Source organism: Bison bison, unplaced genomic scaffold (assembly GCF_000754665.1).
Source record: "Bison bison bison isolate TAMUID 2011002044 unplaced genomic scaffold, Bison_UMD1.0 scf7180017864383, whole genome shotgun sequence".
NCBI lineage: Eukaryota > Metazoa > Chordata > Mammalia > Artiodactyla > Bovidae > Bison > Bison bison.
The window spans coordinates 4855079-4869182 of record NW_011494955.1 but is presented as its reverse complement, the minus strand read 5'-3'; the positions used below and the strand labels follow the sequence as shown (position 1 = coordinate 4869182).

At 42.8% G+C, this 14104-nt stretch overlaps 1 protein-coding gene across 2 annotated transcripts in view; it reads left to right on the top strand.

The window, feature by feature from the left end:
• The first annotated feature begins 8052 nt into the window (after positions 1-8052).
• Positions 8053-14104, top strand: part of SLC11A2 (solute carrier family 11 (proton-coupled divalent metal ion transporter), member 2) — a 34996-nt gene continuing 28944 nt past the window's right edge. The window contains exon 1 of one of the 2 annotated variants that reach the window (XM_010857827.1): positions 8053-8198. The gene's annotated coding sequence lies outside the window, so the exon portion shown is untranslated. The remainder of the gene's footprint in view (positions 8199-14104) is intronic. The other variant, XM_010857826.1, reaches the window with a different exon arrangement.

Genomic DNA, 14104 nt, shown 5'->3' with positions numbered 1-14104 from the left:
TGCTTCACAACAAGAGAAGCGACCACAATGAGAAACCCATGCACTGCAACGAAGAGTAGCCTCTGCTCAACGCAGCTAGAGAAAGCCCATGCACAGCAATGAAGACCCATGCAAACAAACATGCAAAAAGAGTAAATGGGCCTTCCTCGTGGCTAAGTGGTAAAGAATCTGCCTGCCAATGCAGGAGGCACGGGTTTGATCCCTGGTCCAGGAAGATCCCATATGCCACGGAGCAACTAAGGCCATGTACCACAACTATTGAGCGCTGGAACCCAGAAGCCACAAACCCTAGAGGCTGTGCTCAGCAACAAGAGAAGCCACAGCAATGAGAAGCCTGTGCACCGCAGCTGGAGGGTAGCCCCCACTCTCCACAACCAGAGAAAGGGCCGTGCAGCAACGAAGACCTAGCACAGCTAAAAATAAAACAAATAGAAAAATAAACATATTTTTTAAAAAAGTGAAGTGAGACATGAATGGTGAGTAGGAGTTAGTCAGAGGATGGGCAGAGCCAGAATGCTGTAGCATAGGCACAATATGTGAGAACACAGGGAGGTAAAAGAGAACGTCGGTGCATTTGGGGAGCAAAAAATGTAGGGAGTATCCTTGTGAGGCTGGTATCATACTCAGTTCAGACAAAGAAATGAAACAAAGTTTTAATAATTTACCCACGATTTCTCAGTTGGCTTGACCTGGTATCCAGGTCTATTTTACCCTTAAGAGGCTGTTCTTACTCTCACTGTCCCATGAGTGTCTCTAATGCTGAGGGGGTCCCCAGTATTATTACACTGAAACTCCAGACAGATTGCTTAGAATTAGAAGAGGACGAAAGGAGTGAACCTAAGGAGTGCCTACATGTAAGAAGTAGGAGGAAGAAAAGTCCCAGTGAAGGTAGGCGAGAAAGACAATTCAAACAGAACAACTCAAACAGTACAGTGTGATGGAAGCCAAAGACAGAGTTGTAAGAGGAATGGTATTTCTCCATTTCAAAGATGGAGAGAGTTGTAGAGTTAGTGATTTCTGACCCTACTTGGCAGTGATCCCATTTAGCTAATGAAAACATAATTTCTAGGGGAGAATTACAAAAGGATGGGAAAAAATAAGTGTTAAGGAAGTAGAGGAGTGCAGACCACTTTTGCAGATACGTTAATTTTTGGATACAGGAAGTCCTAAGAAGCACAGCCAAGCTTTTCACAGTGGCAGTATTGTAACCGATAAGGTTTATCCGAGGCACGATTATCACTAATTGAAGAAAATAAATAAATAAAAAGAAGGGAAGCCAACTTGAGATAGAGGCAGTCTTATTAGGAAGTGATCTTGGGATAGACACTGAGGGAAGGGAAGGAAGCAGTCTGCAGAGGAGAAGTTGAGCTGTAATGTAGGATAAAGGCTGAGCAGATCATCAGAGCTGTCCCTGGTTGGGGTGAGAGGAGTGAATCTTCACCTTCCCACATACATCAGTCATCTGATGTGGGCTGCCTGAGAAAGGGGTAAGACGTGACTCTCGAGGCCAGTAGCATTCTCATTCCAAACAGAAGTGTTAAGTCCTTCATTCTCAAAGAGAATACTTCCTGTGCATTCCAGTGTCATCAGAAGGAGAAATAGTTTTAAGATAAAGACTTCATTTTATCTCTCTTCCCAGGTGGCTCAGTGGTAAAGAATCTGCCAGCCAATGCAGGAGACAAGGGTTCGATCCCTGGGTTGGGAAGATCCCCTGGAGGAGGAAATGGCAACCCATTCTAGTATTCTTGCTTGGAAAATCCCATGGACAGAGGAACCTGGCAGGCTGCAGTCTACAGGATCTCAAAGAGTTGGACATGATTTAGCAATTGAGCACACACAAAAAAACTCCATTTTGGAAATAGACACATAAATATAAACAGATATTTTTTATTATACATAAATATAAACAGATATAAACAATGAAGATGGATCATTATACTATATCTGTTTATAGTATATAACAGATATAGTATAATGATCCATCCTCATTGCTGGACAGTCATAACATATTAAAACAATGGGATGATACATTTATGGAATACCTCCTATATATCTGGCCTTTGTTAGCACCAGGTGTACAAGATAAAATAATTGCCCCTATTGAGAAGCTTACATTTTAGTGGGAGAAGAAAGCACAAAAACATTAATCCATAGGAGCTATGCTTATCTTATTTGTACTGTATCTGTACCACCCATATTCTGCCTGATATATAATTGATTTTCAATACATATATTCAGAATGAGTTAGTGCTAGAGTAGAGTAAGAAGTGTTTGGGTAGCAGACAGAATATAGGGCTAACGCTGCCTGGAGGAGGGCATCAGGGAATGCTTCAACAGAGGGGGATATCTTAATGGTTAATGGTAATGGGCTTCCCAGGTGGCACTGGTGGTAAAGAACCCGCCTACCAATGCAGGAGGCGGAAGAGACGTCGGTTCCATCCCTGGATTAGGAAGATCCCCTGGAAGAGAGCGTGACAATCCATTCCAGTATTCTTGCCTGGAAAATCCCATGGACAGAGGAGACTGGCAAGCTACACTCTATAGGGTCACAAAGAGTTGGACACGACTGAAGCGACCTAATACATACACAATACTAGTGACAATAAAAACAACAACAGCAATAATAAGTTTTCCAGGTAAGGAAGGTATATGACTATTGACATAACTGACGCCATCATGCCCAAGATGGCAACAGTTCCTTTTGTCTTTCACTGACTCAACCCAGGACTGTACTGTGCTGTGAATCACTTCTCTGTTGTCAAGTGTTTTGTAGTTAGTAGGTACTGTTTAATAATCATTTAGGATCAGGTGGCCCCTATGCTCTGCTGATCCTCAAACAATGCAGCCTTTGCTGAGGTATTCCCATGAGACTAGTTACCCATTCATAAATCTTGCCTTGGGAATGCAGGTCCTGTTTTGAGCACCTACCCCCATACTCTAGTTTAACAGTAAAATTGTCCCAGTGGACATTGTGGTGTGGAATGTAGTTTTGAGGTCTTCTGGATCATTGTTCCCCCAATCCCGCCCTGTGAGTAAGTTACCATATAATAAACGGAAACATGATTATATGAAACTGCTTGTCTTGCTTTCCTGTCTCAAGATGCCATCTCAGTTTGATGGGTGCTTTTTGTTCCCTCTGTCCTCCAACAAAAAGGGAGGGGTGGGAGGACTTAGGAGGGGGCTTCCTGGGTGGCTCAATGGTAAAGAACCTGACTGTCAATGCAGGAGACACAGGAGATATGATTTCCATCCCTGGGTCGGAAAGACCCCCTGGAAGAGGAAATGGCAACCCACTCCAGTATTCTTGCCTGGAAAATTCCATGGACAGAAAAGCTTGGCAGGCTATAGTCCATAGGGTCCCAAACAGCTGGACACAATTAAGTGACTGAGCAAATGTGCACGGGAGGAGTTAATATCAGGCAGTTGTTCAGGGACTACAAAAGCATGAAAAAGAATAGTGGGAGAGTGGATGGGAAGTGAGCATGGAAGGAAAAAAGTCTCCTATTCAAATAAAAAGCACACATGATACGGATACAGATTAACATCTACACAGAAATCACTTGGCTATTGTGTTAATATGAAATGTTCAGTGAATTTACATGAATAGGATTTTACAAAAGATATCATTTCTGAGCTTGAGATTTGAATGGAAGGAATAGTTTTAGGTGTGTAAGATGGAGGTATGATGGTACGGTAGTTGGGATGCTGGCTCTTGGATCTAATAAATTTTTATTCAAAGCCTGGCTCTACCACTAACTTGCTGTTAAAGTTAAATTGAGTGAGTTACAGTCACTCAGCTGTGTCCGACTCTTTGCGACCCCATGGACTGTATGTAGCCTGCCACACTCCTCTATCCATGGAATTCTCTAGGCAAGAATACTGGAATAGGTTGCCATTTCCTTCTCCAGGGAATCTTCCTGACACCCAGGGATCGAACACAGGTCTCCTATATTGCTGGCAGATTCTTTACCATCTGAGCCACTAGGGAAGCCTACTAGTAAGAGACATTTCTAAGTATAAAGAGAGGTTAACTTAAAAAGTATTAGCAAATACATGCTTGACTTTATCTTATAAGCTATAGACAATACATTAGAATATGAGTGAAGCCATACACCTTTTCCAAAGAAATACTGGAGACAGAAGTAGCAATAAAGTTATAAATGACAATCAACAATAAGATGAAATAATTTAGATGAAGCTTATCTCCCTCGAAGAGATGGGGACTGTCAAGTAGTCAGGAAGGAAATATAATATGCTTTAAATTTTGTATAAAAAATAATGTTCAGTTCCATGTTGCTGAACATAGTTCTGTTTTTGCCAAATAAATCCTCTACTTCAAATTACTATCCAAATCCTTTATTAAAACTCTGCTTCTGGTGTTTGTTTTGGAATGTGTTCTTTTTTTTTTAGATTTTTAAGACTAATTTATTAATCTTCATAATTATCATATATGACACAACTAAAGACATATTAATAAATTATAACTTTCAGGGAAGCAATTTGGAAAATTGAGGTAGTAAGACATAAAACAGAACAGACTTCTTTCTTAATTATCCATACTTTGCATTCCATTGTGTAGTATTAGTGCCTCACATTCTATTTTCTGTTAACCCAAATATTTGTACAAATGGATCATTAAAAACAAAAGGTCCCAACAGAAGTTAAATTCACAGTGAGCTTTTCTGAGTCTCAAAGGAAAAGCACCTCTACAACAGTCAGTTTATCCTGTTGACTTACTAGTGACCAAATTTATAAAAGCTGCTGCTGCTGCTGCTAAGTCACTTCAGTCGTGTCTGACTCTGCAACCCCATAGATGGCAGCCCACCAGGCTTCCCCATCCCTGGGATTCTCTAGGCAAGAACACTGGAGTGGGTTGCCATTTCCTTCTCCAATGCATGAAAGTGAAAAGTGAGTGAAAGTGAAGTCGCTCAGTCGTGTCTAACTCTTTGTCACCCCATGGATTGCAGCCTACCAGGCTCCTCCGTCCATGGGGATTTTCCAGGCAAGAGTACTGGAGTGGGGTGCCATTGCCTTCTCCGGGAATGTGTTACTTCTATTGCCACTTCCTGATCGCTTAATTAACTTTAACTAGTTAACCTCTTTAACTAACAAATTACTCTCCCTCCCTCAGACTTAGGTTCCTAATACGCAAAATAAAAGATACAGTTCTTGCCTCACAAATTTATTGTGAACATTAATTCTTGTTTATAGCATATCAAATATATTGTTTGAGACATAATAAGAATTCCATAATGTTGTCAGTTACTGTAAGTGCATTGGGGACCTAGCAGGCAAGACTGGAGCGTGTATGTTGGGAGCAGTTTTGGAGAAAAAGCCACAGGAGGACTATGGTAGAGTCTCCTTGTAAAATACATTCCTATTTCAGAAGTCCTAAACCAAAACAGGGTCTTTTCCCACAACAGGTTAGTTCTTGGGTAATGTCATATTTCTTCTTTTTTTCTTCTATTTTCCCATGAAGGGGAGTCTAACCAAGGGGAGGCGCACTTGTCTCTCTATATAGAGGCAAGAAACAGGAGCGCCACTGGGAAAGTCAGACCGAGCCTGCACAATGAAGAAACAGCTTAAGGAGGATGCCCCACAGTGTGAGCTAAGTAAGTAGCCAGCAATAAATTGAGCTCAACCCAATCTAAGGTAGTTTTGCCTTAGGAAACTTGTCTGCTGTAGAACAAGGACAAAGAGATAGGTCAAATCGTAGTGAGATGACTTCTAGTCCTGGAATGAAAGGATCTTCATCTTGCGATGCTACGGTATTCTGTATAGGAACTAGAGCCTCTTGCTGGAAGATGGATATGAATTGATTGCTCTTTTCTTTCTTTTCCATTCTATGGTGTTTATATCTTTTACACTTATTGCATGTTTTTATGGTACTAAGCAGATTTCCCATAAAACTGCCAGAAAACTTCCTGAAGGCAGCCAGTTCTTCCTTCCAGTAACCCCCTTATTCTCCTCACTCCCTTCCAATGCCTCTCCTTTCCAGCTTTGCCTCCGGCTGGCTGGAAATAATAATCTAGGATATTTGCCCGAGGCAAATTCCTCCACCATTTTCCCCCCAGATTGAGCAATCCTGGCTTTCTCTGGATATATATATCACACACATATACATAGCAGCCTCAGGTGTTTTTTGTTTTTTCTTTAACATCAGACACTGAGTCTCGGGTTTGTGTGGCTTTGTTGTCCGCCTGTTTATCACTGATTGACCAGGCTGATGCCAGCGGGTTCTTCAGATCTCAAGGGATGGACTGGGTGGCGTTTTTACCCATACTCTGAGACTCCCTATAATTACACTGGCACTGCACGTACCTATGTGGAAAATACTCGTGGACTGTCAGGCTTGGGGTTAAGTGGTTTCACTTTACGTTTCAGGGTGCAGAGTCCTAGTGCACATGCAATCCTGGTTCAAGTGCCCAAACCAGCTTCACTCCAAGTGGGGGTGGCATCTGGGAAGGAAAGCAATTCCTCTTACTCCACCCCTTTCCACCACTTGGCACACACAGGCTTGCCTCGAGCACCCGTGAAATAAGACAGAGATGAAATCTTAGAATTAAAGTTTTCACAGGCAGTTAATTGTTCCTTAATATCCAGGAGTGGCAGATATATGATGCTTTCCTTTTCATGGCAGGTCAAAGATGACATTTGATTATGCTTTGAAGGGTGTGGTTTGCTTCTTGAAATTCTCTGCAGTGTCTTTAACAATGTGTTGCCCAGAGCAGGGTAAGGGGCCTGTCTAACCAAGGGGAGGCGCACTTGTCTCTATATATAGAGGCAAGAAACAGGAGCGCCACTGGGAAAGTCAGACCGAGCCTGCACAATGAAGAAACAGCTTAAGGAGGATGCCCCACAGTGTGAGCTAAGTAAGTAGCCAGCAATAAGCATATAATAGCCCAAGGAATCTACCCACCAGAGCAGACCTGGAACGCGATAAGAAGGCTCCAGCCATTTTATTTTCTAGTTGCAGTACAAGTTCCCAAAGGAAAGGTTCTGTTCTGGAGGGACTTCATCAAGCCTTTCTGAAACACTCTGTATGTGTTGTAGAGAGATTCTCAGAACTAATTTGTACCTTTTCTTTTCTCCCTAGGAGAAATTCGGTATGGAAACCAGCCTGTATCGGATCACTGATGATGCTCAGATCAGTTTTTTTGGTCCCTGAATTTGTTTGTACTTTACTTGGATTTTCCTTTTTGCACAACCCTCCTTTTCTCTTCTCTTGGACTCTTTTATCAACTAATAAAAATTTCTCCTAGCAGTTTTTACACGAAGAAACCTGTTGGAGGGCTTTATGCTTTTCTTCTCTAGGTCTATGACTTGGTTAGATACGCTTGGTTACCTTTAAGGAAAGCGGTTATGGGGGCGATGTGGGGGCCGGTAGAGAGAGGGGTCTAAGAATGTTTCTGGCAGCTGTAAAGGACATTGTAGAAAATTAGGGTGGTTAGTCAGACTATTTTCTCCCTTCTGAAGCACCACTAGCCTGGTCGTCATCTTCAGACAAAGACTGGGATGTGCGATTGAAACTGGGAATGGAGCGGAACTGCTTTTGGGTAGGTGGAAAATAAAGTTTGGGAGAAGAAGCGAGGCAGCTGAGTAGGAGAAAGGAAAATTCATTGCCGAGACTTCGGAATAGGGCACCTGATGCAGTCGAACTGGCTGCACTAGCTGATGCTTCGCGGTTCCTCCCAGGTGTGGGGCGCTCTTGGTGGGGCAGCAGATACTATGATGTGGTTCTGGGGGCGGGAGGTGGCTATACTTTGCAGGGTGGAGCTGGAACTCTCATAGAGCCGTGTCTCAGAAGAAATGATCTTGTCTTCCAGGGCCTAACGAGGCCACGGCGAACTACAGCAGGAAACGTACTCGTCCGCAGGTTGCTAGCGGGGTGGGAGACTCCACAACACAGTGTGGGTTGGACCAGCTCCAGCACTAGCTCAGCCGCAGACAGCTCCCGCCCAGGCCTCCGTGGCCCCGCCCCCAGTCAGCCTGGAGTGGGCGGAGACTCGGGGTCAGTAGTCAGCCTGCCACGCGCGTTGGCCGCTGCGGCGAATATGGAGAGTCCAGCCAATAGGAACGTGCGGCTGCGATCCTGTCGGCCAATCGCGGGGCGTGTAGGGGGTAGGCTGGCGTGGCGCTGGCTCCAGGGATATGGAGCCGCTGGAGCGGGGACCGATTGTCAGGTGGTTGCGGAGCCGGTAAGGTGGGGAGCGGGCCAGGTCAGGGGTCACGCGGGCGCCCCGCTTTCCCGGGCTCCCGGCGGCTCGAGGGCAAGCCTGGGAGCAGGCGCCGCTGCCAGTATTTGGCGTGCGGGGCGCCAGGCGGGTCTGCGAGGGGCGGCGCGAGCTGGAGGGCCTGGACGCGGGTTCCAGATGGAGCCGCGTTCTTCAAAGGAAGAGCGAGAGGAGGGCGCCGGGAGGGGGAGCGGGAAGCGAACGCCGGAGGTCGCAGGGGCCTCGCCCCTTCCCGCCGCGGCCTAAAGAGACCTGAAGAGAAAATGGCTGAACCCCTGGGCGGACCTGCCGCGGTCCCGGGACCCGTGGTCGAAGGTCTGCTGACCCCGCTTCACGCCGCGGGAGAGGCCGACGGACGAGGGGCAAGGTCCCCTCGGCCTCCTTGTTATCTTCGGAGCCCTGATGCCCCGTCCGCTTCCTGGGCCTCCCGCCGCCGCACTTCAGCGAAAGAATTCATTTTACTTCAGGCGACATCCAAGAAGGGCCTCTTCGTGTGAAGGGCCTGGACAGACCGCTGAGTCCTGCTGTGTAGATCGGTTTTAGGGCTGTTTGTGCAGCCTCCAGGCTCAGGAACTTTTGTAGGGGCCTTGTCGCACTCCGTGTGTGAGAAGGGTGGCTGGCTGCTCGACATCTGTTCGGTTTCATAGGTTCGTGCTGTTGCAGCTATGTTTACTTTTGGACGTTCTCTTTTTGTTTGTTTGTTTTGTTTTCAGTTGGTTTCCCCCAATTCTCTTCATATATCAGACTATTTCAAAGAACATCATTGAAGAGGTTGAATAACCTGGACTTGACTTTTCCTGTGTGTAAAGTGAAGATAATCTCATACCGTCCACTGCTTTCAAAAGAAGTGTGATGGAGTTAAGGGAGTGTGACACCTCTTTAAAGCAAAAAGCAAAAGCAAAAATTCTATGGAATGCGAGGCAAGAGGAGACAAGTTTCCAGAAACTTTTGCTGGCCATAGTTGTAGTGAATATTGCTGCAACTAGGGGACCTTGTGTTTCTCCCTTAACTCTTGTGGAATCTGAACCCCAACTAGTTTGCAGCACTTCTGGGCTCTGTAAACCTTTGAGCAGGATTCTTAGGCTCTTTGTTCTTTTGTTTCCACATACTTAAAATGGGGATTGATAGTATCTTAAAGAGTTGGTGGTGAGTATTAAATGAATTAATACACATAAAGTGCTTAGAACAGTTCCTAGCATGTAGGAGCTTTTGTTATAATATTATTAATATTACCTGTAAGTGCCTTCTTTCCCCTAAAAGATTCCACACTAAAAGAATTCTGACTTTATTACTTATTCTTTGTTCAGAATCCCCTGAGCCTATGGCCAGTGAACCCTTAGGCCTGTTTTCCATTCACATCTTGTGACTATAGACTCTCTGCTGGGTGTTTATCATTAAGTCAGGTTGGAAACTCCAGCTCTGCAGTACCGTCTGTCCATGATAGCTGTGTTGGGTAAATGAAAACCTCTTTGGCTGTTTAGTTTTTCATTGAGTAATATTTCATTCACAGTCTTGGCCTACAGACTGTTTTTTTTTTGGACCCACTACCAAAAAGGCCATGACTGCAGCACACTTGGTTCCTCAAATTTCCGGGATGGCCATGGGACTTGGGCGGGGAATTTCTGGGCAGCCTGGCTGCACTTCTTATTAGTGAATGGGGAAGCTTGACGCAAGTCTTACTCTACTGTTAGGAAATCAGCGGTGATCCCTTGGAATACGCCTCAGAGCTAAGCAGCTTTGGTTCATTTTTTAAAAAAAATATTTATTTCTTTTGTTTATTATTTATTTGGCTACATCAGCTGAGATGCGCTGAGTTCTCTCTGCGGCATGGGCTCAACAGTTGCCCCACTGCACGTGAGATCTTAGGTACCCAACCGAGGATCAAACCCACGTTCCCTGCATTGGAGAGTGAACTCTTAACCAATGGACCACCCAGGAAGTCCTTGGTTCAGTTTTGACTCAATGAAGTGAGGTTACATACTGGTGTTTACAAAGCAGCATCTTTTCTATTAATAATTGACTTTTAGTTCTAAGAGTTTGGGTGAGTGCTGTGAAATCAAAGACGTCTTTAGCCCCTATCTTCTTATTGTGTATGTAGATAGAAATGTCTGCCGACAGACTTAGGCTCTTTCTGTGAGTTTAAAAGTTTCTCTGAGGTTCTCTTGATACTATCTGGAAGGCTTTAATAGAAGACATTTCTGTCTTTCAGTTCTCCCCTTCCAGGAAAACTGCTGTTTACATAAGTAGCAGAATTGGGAACTAATCGCTAAATGAGAAACTTTGGATTTACAAAAAAAGAACATGGCTTACTGCATAAAGTATGCTGGCCTGTTTGCTAGCTTTTTATTAAGACAATTTAGTATTTGTATAGTGTTGAAAGTTTGATGTTGGCTTTGTGCAAGTGAAGACCATTGTGAAACCTTTGTGCTTTAATAAGGGGGACAGGGAGTGATATCTTTAAAGAGTTGAGTGCTTGAGGCAGAGAGGGAAGCCTTTTTCTTTAATATTGTTGTCATCTTTATCATGTGAGTCTGGTTTGAATAAATATTTTGGAAAAGAGGACAGGGAGCATTTGAATGTGCAGAATATGCGGAGTTAGGAGACTGAGATCCATGTTGTCTCAGCCATCCAATGCCATTTAGTCTTGATAATTTAACAAACGCATGTTGAACAATTAACGTTTTTGGCCCCTGGAGACATGAAGAGCCCTCCAGGTATCATCAGGAATATCATGGATATAGTAAAACAATAAATATGAATTATAAACTGTAATATCAGAATGGAATGTCAAAGAGTTGGCCAGGAATGATAAAAATATATTTATTGTCTAATTCCTCTTCCACTTTTAAGATCAGAGTAACTTACGTTTTTTAATGTAAGGATCAGCTCCCAGTAAAAACTTAGATTGGGAAATTAGGGTTCTCAGTCTTGTCTTTGTTCTTATTACTAGTAGGTCATCCTGTGTGGGTATTTTTGTTTGCTTTGGTTCCATCCATTTATAGAGTGTCTATAAAATTCCTAGGTAATGAAAGGAGGCTGCAAGTTAACTATTGAAATTTCAGCAGGTTCCAAAGAGTAGAAGGAGGCCTGGAGAATCTTATATATATTTTCTGTTTTTACAGATAATTTTTCTTTGCTTTAAGCAAAGAAACTTTGGGGAAAATATGTACTTAATATTGTTAAGGTCAGTCTGCATTGAGGGAGCCAGTATCTTTCATTGGAATAAATAAGTTGAATGTAATCTAATGGTAATCATTCCTCACTTCTGCCAGAGAAAAGCTATCTTAAGTATAAGGGCAAAACGTTTTTTTTTTTTTCCCCTGAGGCAAGAAGTGGGTATAGATTAGTTTAATAGACTTTCTTACTTGAGGGTAAAGCTGTCTTTGAAATTTTTGCAATGCTTGGAGTTGTGTTCTGAGATAGTTGTGTCAGGCCCAGAAGGCCAGGTTGGGCTGTCAGAGGGAAATAGTACTGTAAACATCGGTCGATCGGGAGGAAATCAGGGGAAACTTACAGTGAGAGTTGGGAGGAACAAAGACCAAGCTGTAGTTTCTGGAAGTAAGATATTAGTGGCCCTGTCATGTAAGCAGCCAAGGAGGTTTGGAACCTGACTAAGCCTCAGAGGGCTGAGCAGAGAAAGTGAAGAGCCCAGTTTAACAGATACTAATTGGGCCCTTCTAATTCTGAAGTCTCTGGCTGATGAGTGATATTTTTGTCTAAAAGCACAGTGCTTCTTGACAGCCTGGCCACATTTCTCCCCACTGTTATCGTCTTTGACACCCAGGCAGCTGATGTTGTTATCAACTGTACTCTTCCTCCTGGTATCTTGCCCCCTCTCTCCTCTAATTGCTGCCTAACCTTTCTCTTCTTTCTTAATCATTAGATGTTCTCCATGTTAGGTTTTCCTTTCAACCATAAAACAGATTTTCAAAAGTCTAAGTCAGGTGGCAAACAGCAAACTTGGTGAGTTGAAATTGTGGTATTCTGAAAGACTAAATGAGATGTGTCCAATTTGCAGATCATTACTATGATATAAAAAGTCAGTAACATGAAAAAAAAAAAAAGGAACACAGTCTGTGGACCTTGTGCCAGAGAGAGAGAGATGCTCTGTAAGTGAAGCACTTTGTACAGCGGCAGCACTGTTTGTATTCAATGAACTGGGTGTGCTTGTGTGGCTTTCAGCTTACTGAAGTATTACCCACTAGGGTGGAGAGGATTAGAGTTTCAAGGCATTTTTGTTAACCAGAGGGGCTTTTCGTTTTGTTATTTTGTCAGGAAGTAGAGGTAATCTCTTTCCAACCTATCTTTTTTTTTCAATATGTCGATTTTATATCAAGTTCATTTTTATGAGAGAAAAATAGGATTTTTTTAAATCGAAATTTAAAAAGCAATTCCACACTTCACATCCTCAATTATAATTTAGAAATTCACATGACTTTTCTAAGCTGATTTCTCTCCCATCATCCACTGTGGGGGGAGATTTTTGGAATCAATTAGATGGATATCTTGATGGAAATACTGAGAAATGGGTGCTTTATTGACCTGGAGTGGAAAACAGAGGAAGTTACCGTTTCTCATTTTGAAAAATGGCCAGTAGTACTCCTTATTAAAGCCTGTAGGTTCAGGGACTTGCTTGGTGGTCCAGTGGCAAAGGCTCTGCTCCCAGTACAGGGCGGGTTTGATCCCTGGTCAGGGGACCAGATGCCACACGCCACAACTAAAGGTGCCTTGCGCCTCAGCTAAGACCAACGCAGCCAAATAAATAAATAGATATTTCTAAAAAACATAGGTTCAGACAGCAGTGAGCTCTGTTTGAACCACGGAATATTTCAGTTTTGTTGACTCTCAGTCATACGGGGGCAGGAGCTCACCTTCATGAGGAACATCTTATATAATATAAAAGCTAGATTAATAATAATGGTTTAGTAAGATTATCAAGTACTTTAGCCTTAAAGTAGACCTTTAGAGAAAAGGGAATTTTAGAAGGATCTAGAAATCTTTATGTTTTCTTCAAGCAAATGGAATTCTTTTTTTAATTTTTTTTTTCATCACAACTCCTTTTTATTCTCTAATAAACAACTTGAGTATGACTTTTAATGCCTGTTTCTGGCAGTTTCCACTTTGTCACCAGCATGTTGAACACTGAGTATTGGCTGAGGAAGAAGAGGTGGGTTTGCCAGTCAGCTTTAAACATTCCTGTTCATATATATCTAATCAACTGATTCCATGCACACTTTTATGGTTGCCTCTATGAAACTTCTTTTCCTACTTAATGCTGTCTCTGATTTTATTTATATAATGGGGGAAAGACGGGGAGAAGAATTAGAGGACAGTTCAAAAAACAGTCCTCTCCAAAACTTCAAATTAATTTTAGGGAGACCTTTGCAACAGCCCCTAAGATCAATGAAATGGCTTGGGGTACCCTTGCTCTCTATAAGAGAGTTTTCTAAGAAAAATATTAGTTTAAATTCAAGCATTTTTTTAGCCGTGGGGGGAAAAGTTGAAGTTGTATGTATTTAATATTCAGTATTTCACACTTCCTTGCTGGTGATTTTTAAACCAGTTTTGGGCTATTCACACTGTTCTTCTAGAGTTCTTGTAAATGCCAAGAGAACACCTGGAATTACTGTGAATTAAATTTCATAAGTTTTTATAACTAGTAAGTGTTGGAGGATATAACTTTTTATTTTGATGTAATTTCAAACTTGCAGAGAAGTTGCAAGAGTAGTATCAGGGAATAAGTGCTTTCAGAATAACATGATATGATAGTAGTAAGCAGCAGATGCCTTGGGGAACATGAAAGAGGGCCATTTAACCCATTTTAGGGAGTGAAGAGGAGGATTTGCTGAGGAGGATTTTTTTATTTCTTT